General features: G+C 55.8%; 12 non-coding genes across 12 annotated transcripts; all 12 read right to left on the bottom strand.

Annotated features, from left to right (window-relative positions):
• Window positions 1-474: 474 nt before the first annotated feature.
• On the bottom strand, window positions 475-546 carry trnae-uuc. Its single transcript has one exon. It is a non-coding gene; the product is annotated as a tRNA-Glu (tRNA).
• A 478-nt stretch (window positions 547-1,024) lies between these two features.
• trnah-gug lies at window positions 1,025-1,096 on the bottom strand. Its single transcript has one exon. It is a non-coding gene; the product is annotated as a tRNA-His (tRNA).
• A 465-nt stretch (window positions 1,097-1,561) lies between these two features.
• Window positions 1,562-1,633, bottom strand: trnae-uuc. Its single transcript has one exon. It is a non-coding gene; the product is annotated as a tRNA-Glu (tRNA).
• Window positions 1,634-1,845: 212 nt separating this feature from the next.
• trnar-acg lies at window positions 1,846-1,918 on the bottom strand. Its single transcript has one exon. It is a non-coding gene; the product is annotated as a tRNA-Arg (tRNA).
• Window positions 1,919-2,111: 193 nt separating this feature from the next.
• On the bottom strand, window positions 2,112-2,183 carry trnah-gug. Its single transcript has one exon. It is a non-coding gene; the product is annotated as a tRNA-His (tRNA).
• A 465-nt stretch (window positions 2,184-2,648) lies between these two features.
• On the bottom strand, window positions 2,649-2,720 carry trnae-uuc. Its single transcript has one exon. It is a non-coding gene; the product is annotated as a tRNA-Glu (tRNA).
• Window positions 2,721-2,932: 212 nt separating this feature from the next.
• trnar-acg lies at window positions 2,933-3,005 on the bottom strand. The gene has a single exon. It is a non-coding gene; the product is annotated as a tRNA-Arg (tRNA).
• A 193-nt stretch (window positions 3,006-3,198) lies between these two features.
• trnah-gug lies at window positions 3,199-3,270 on the bottom strand. The gene has a single exon. It is a non-coding gene; the product is annotated as a tRNA-His (tRNA).
• Window positions 3,271-3,735: 465 nt separating this feature from the next.
• Window positions 3,736-3,807, bottom strand: trnae-uuc. Its single transcript has one exon. It is a non-coding gene; the product is annotated as a tRNA-Glu (tRNA).
• Window positions 3,808-4,019: 212 nt separating this feature from the next.
• On the bottom strand, window positions 4,020-4,092 carry trnar-acg. Its single transcript has one exon. It is a non-coding gene; the product is annotated as a tRNA-Arg (tRNA).
• A 193-nt stretch (window positions 4,093-4,285) lies between these two features.
• trnah-gug lies at window positions 4,286-4,357 on the bottom strand. The gene has a single exon. It is a non-coding gene; the product is annotated as a tRNA-His (tRNA).
• Window positions 4,358-4,822: 465 nt separating this feature from the next.
• trnae-uuc lies at window positions 4,823-4,894 on the bottom strand. Its single transcript has one exon. It is a non-coding gene; the product is annotated as a tRNA-Glu (tRNA).
• Between the last annotated feature and the right edge of the window lie 106 nt (window positions 4,895-5,000).

The raw sequence follows: 5,000 nt of genomic DNA, 5'->3' as shown, positions 1-5,000 counted from the left end.
GATCACGGCTAACCACGGGCTGCGTGCTCTTCCGGCCACAGTAAAGCTCCTCTCTCAGAGTGCGTGCTCTGTGACCAGCCTTTGACGAGTTTCGCGCTGGCTCCTCTGAGCACTCCTCGGCTGCAGTTTCCACTCCGTAAATGAGTTGTGTGTGCTGCTAATTTGCAGAAAACACCAAACACCCGCCTCGACCCACAGGCACCAATCCACAAATTGCCAAACGCTGACGTTTCCCTGCCTCTCGGCACACATGTGCGTGTGAAAGAGTTGGAGTGATGCTGAAGGCTGGGAAAAGCAGCTGAAGAAGGGCACGGTTGGCAAAGCTGAAGGAGACAGTCTTTAGCCATGTGAAAGGTGTCCAGCAGGTGAAGGAGAGCCCATGCAGGTGGAGACAGACTGCACTGTTGGGGGGCAATGCCTTAAGCCGAGGGCTCTACTGGTAAGGAGCCCACATTGACGGGAAGGCAAAAGCGCTTCCCATACCGGGAGTCGAACCCGGGCCGCCTGGGTGAAAACCAGGAATCCTAACCGCTAGACCATATGGGAGGAGGCACTCTGCCACCGTCTTGTAGAAAAGCAAAGGCGCGCATGCATTTGTGCTAGACTGAAAGGAGTGTGACTGAGGTCCGGGAGCGACTGACTGGCTTTTGACGAGAGAGTACATGTAGACAAACTGAAGGCCGCGGCAAATCTACTGGCCAGCAGAGGGCAGAAGGCCATCGTGGCGGTCCTCCCGGCGCGGGGTCAAAAGTTACCGCCGAGCCAGCCAGGAGTCGAACCTAGAACCTTCTGATCCGTAGTCAGACCCGTTATCCATTGCGCCACTGGCCCTGACAAAACCAGTTGACTAGCATGCGATCAGTGTGTTTCCAGAGACGATGCGACAGCAGCACGGTTCGCAGAGCTGCATTCTTCCATTCTTCCGAAGCCTCAAGAAAAGAGATGAGCCGACATGGCGAGGTCCAGCTTTGCACACCCACTTTTTCCCGGGCTTGAGGGAAATAATCCAGAAATGTGCAAAAGCTGCCGTGACCCGGATTCGAACCGGGGTTGCTGCGGCCACAACGCAGAGTACTAACCACTATACGATCACGGCTAACCACGGGCTGCGTGCTCTTCCGGCCACAGTAAAGCTCCTCTCTCAGAGTGCGTGCTCTGTGACCAGCCTTTGACGAGTTTCGCGCTGGCTCCTCTGAGCACTTCTCGGCTGCAGTTTCCACTCCGTAAACGAGTTGTGTGTGCTGCTAATTTCCAGAAAACACCAAACACCCGCCTCGACCCACAGGCACCAATCCACAAATGGCCAAACGCTGACGTTTCCCTGCCTCTCGGCACACATGTGCGTGTGAAAGAGTTGGAGTGATGCTGAAGGCTGGGAAAAGCAGCTGAAGAAGGGCACGGTTCGCAAAGCTGAAGGAGACAGTCTTTAGCCATGTGAAAGGTGTCCAGCAGGTGAAGGAGAGCCCATGCAGGTGGAGACAGACTGCACTGTTGGGGGGCAATGCCTTAAGCCGAGGGCTCTACTGGTAAGGAGCCCACATTGACGGGAAGGCAAAAGCGCTTCCCATACCGGGAGTCGAACCCGGGCCACCTGGGTGAAAACCAGGAATCCTAACCGCTAGACCATATGGGAGGAGGCACTCTGCCACCGTCTTGTAGAAAAGCAAAGGCGCGCATGCATTTGTGCTAGACTGAAAGGAGTGTGACTGAGGTCCGGGAGCGACTGACTGGCTTTTGACGAGAGAGGACATGTAGACAAACTGAAGGCCGCAGCAAATCTACTGGCCAGCAGAGGGCAGAAGGCCATCGTGGCGGTCCTCCCGGCGCGGGGTCAAAAGTTGCCGCCGAGCCAGCCAGGAGTCGAACCTAGAATCTTCTGATCCGTAGTCAGACGCGTTATCCATTGCGCCACTGGCCCTGACAAAACCAGCTGACTAGCATGCGATCAGTGTGTTTCCAGAGACGATGCGACAGCAGCACGGTTCGCAGAGCTGCATTCTTCCATTCTTCCGAAGCCTCAAGACAAGAGATGAGCAGACATGGCGAGGTCCAGCTTTGCACACCCACTTTTTCCCGGGCTTGAGGGCAATAATCCAGAAATGTGCAAAAGCTGCCGTGACCCGGATTCGAACCGGGGTTGCTGCGGCCACAACGCAGAGTACTAACCACTATACGATCACGGCTAACCACGGGCTGCGTGCTCTTCCGGCCATAGTAAAGCTCCTCTCTCAGAGTGCGTGCTCTGTGACCAGCCTTTGACGAGTTTCGCGCTGGCTCCTCTGAGCACTCCTCGGCTGCAGTTTCCACTCCGTAAACGAGTTGTGTGTGCTGCTAATTTGCAGAAAACACCAAACACCCGCCTCGACCCACAGGCACCAATCCACAAATGGCCAAACGCTGACGTTTCCCTGCCTCTCGGCACACATGTGCGTGTGAAAGAGTTGGAGTGATGCTGAAGGCTGGGAAAAGCAGCTGAAGAAGGGCACGGTTCGCAAAGCTGAAGGAGACAGTCTTTAGCCATGTGAAAGGTGTCCAGCAGGTGAAGGAGAGCCCATGCAGGTGGAGACAGACTGCACTGTTGGGGGGCAATGCCTTAGGCCGAGGGCTCTACTGGTAAGGAGCCCACGTTGACGGGAAGGCAAAAGCGCTTCCCATACCGGGAGTCGAACCCGGGCCACCTGGGTGAAAACCAGGAATCCTAACCGCTAGACCATATGGGAGGAGGCACTCTGCTACCTTCTTGTAGAAAAGCAAAGGCGCGCATGCATTTGTGCTATACTGAAAGGAGTGTGACTGAGGTCCGGGAGCGACTGACTGGCTTTTGACGAGAGAGTACATGTAGACAAACTGAAGGCCGCGGCAAATCTACTGGCCAGCAGAGGGCAGAAGGCCATCGTGGCGGTCCTCCCGGCGCGGGGTCAAAAGTTGCCGCCGAGCCAGCCAGGAGTCGAACCTAGAATCTTCTGATCCGTAGTCAGACGCGTTATCCATTGCGCCACTGGCCCTGACAGACCCAACAGACTAGCATGCGATCAGTGTGTTTCCAGAGACGATGCGACAGCAGCACGGTTCGCAGAGCTGCATTCTTCCATTCTTCCGAAGCCTCAAGAAAAGAGATGAGCCGACATGGCGAGGTCCAGCTTTGCACACCCACTTTTTCCCGGGCTTGAGGGCAATAATCCAGAAATGTGCAAAAGCTGCCGTGACCCGGATTCGAACCGGGGTTGCTGCGGCCACAACGCAGAGTACTAACCACTATACGATCACGGCTAACCACGGGCTGCGTGCTCTTCCGGCCACAGTAAAGCTCCTCTCTCAGAGTGCGTGCTCTGTGACCAGCCTTTGACGAGTTTCGCGCTGGCTCCTCTGAGCACTCCTCGGCTGCAGTTTCCACTCCGTAAACGAGTTGTGTGTGCTGCTAATTTGCAGAAAACACCAAACACCCGCCTCGACCCACAGGCACCAATCCACAAATGGCCAAACGCTGACGTTTCCCTGCCTCTCGGCACACATGTGCGTGTGAAAGAGTTGGAGTGATGCTGAAGGCTGGGAAAAGCAGCTGAAGAAGGGCACGGTTCGCAAAGCTGAAGGAGACAGTCTTTAGCCATGTGAAAGGTGTCCAGCAGGTGAAGGAGAGCCCATGCAGGTGGAGACAGACTGCACTGTTGGGGGGCAATGCCTTAAGCCGAGGGCTCTACTGGTAAGGAGCCCACATTGACGGGAAGGCAAAAGCGCTTCCCATACCGGGAGTCGAACCCGGGCCACCTGGGTGAAAACCAGGAATCCTAACCGCTAGACCATATGGGAGGAGGCACTCTGCCACCGTCTTGTAGAAAAGCAAAGGCGCGCATGCATTTGTGCTAGACTGAAAGGAGTGTGACTGAGGTCCGGGAGCGACTGACTGGCTTTTGACGAGAGAGGACATGTAGACAAACTGAAGGCCGCGGCAAATCTACTGGCCAGCAGAGGGCAGAAGGCCATCGTGGCGGTCCTCCCGGCGCGGGGTCAAAAGTTGCCGCCGAGCCAGCCAGGAGTCGAACCTAGAATCTTCTGATCCGTAGTCAGACGCGTTATCCATTGCGCCACTGGCCCTGACAAAACCAGCTGACTAGCATGCGATCAGTGTGTTTCCAGAGACGATGCGACAGCAGCACGGTTCGCAGAGCTGCATTCTTCCATTCTTCCGAAGCCTCAAGACAAGAGATGAGCAGACATGGCGAGGTCCAGCTTTGCACACCCACTTTTTCCCGGGCTTGAGGGCAATAATCCAGAAATGTGCAAAAGCTGCCGTGACCCGGATTCGAACCGGGGTTGCTGCGGCCACAACGCAGAGTACTAACCACTATACGATCACGGCTAACCACGGGCTGCGTGCTCTTCCGGCCACAGTAAAGCTCCTCTCTCAGAGTGCATGCTCTGTGACCAGCCTTTGACGAGTTTCGCGCTGGCTCCTCTGAGCACTCCTCGGCTGCAGTTTCCACTCCGTAAACGAGTTGTGTGTGCTGCTAATTTGCAGAAAACACCAAACACCCGCCTCGACCCACAGGCACCAATCCACAAATGGCCAAACGCTGACGTTTCCCTGCCTCTCGGCACACATGTGCGTGTGAAAGAGTTGGAGTGATGCTGAAGGCTGGGAAAAGCAGCTGAAGAAAGGCACGGTTGGCAAAGCTGAAGGAGACAGTCTTTAGCCATGTGAAAGGTGTCCAGCAGGTGAAGGAGAGCCCATGCAGGTGGAGACAGACTGCACTGTTGGGGGGCAATGCCTTAAGCCGAGGGCTCTACTGGTAAGGAGCCCACATTGACGGGAAGGCAAAAGCGCTTCCCATACCGGGAGTCGAACCCGGGCCGCCTGGTTGAAAACCAGGAATCCTAACCGCTAGACCATATGGGAGGAGGCACTCTGCCACCGTCTTGTAGAAAAGCAAAGGCGCGCATGCATTTGTGCTAGACTGAAAGGAGTGTGACTGAGGTCCGGGAGCGACTGACTGGCTTTTGAC

Source organism: Alosa sapidissima, chromosome 10 (genome assembly GCF_018492685.1).
Source record: "Alosa sapidissima isolate fAloSap1 chromosome 10, fAloSap1.pri, whole genome shotgun sequence".
NCBI classification, from domain to species: Eukaryota; Metazoa; Chordata; class Actinopteri; order Clupeiformes; family Clupeidae; genus Alosa; species Alosa sapidissima.
The sequence above is the reverse complement of the archived record's forward strand: the minus strand, read 5'-3'. Positions and strand labels throughout refer to the sequence as shown.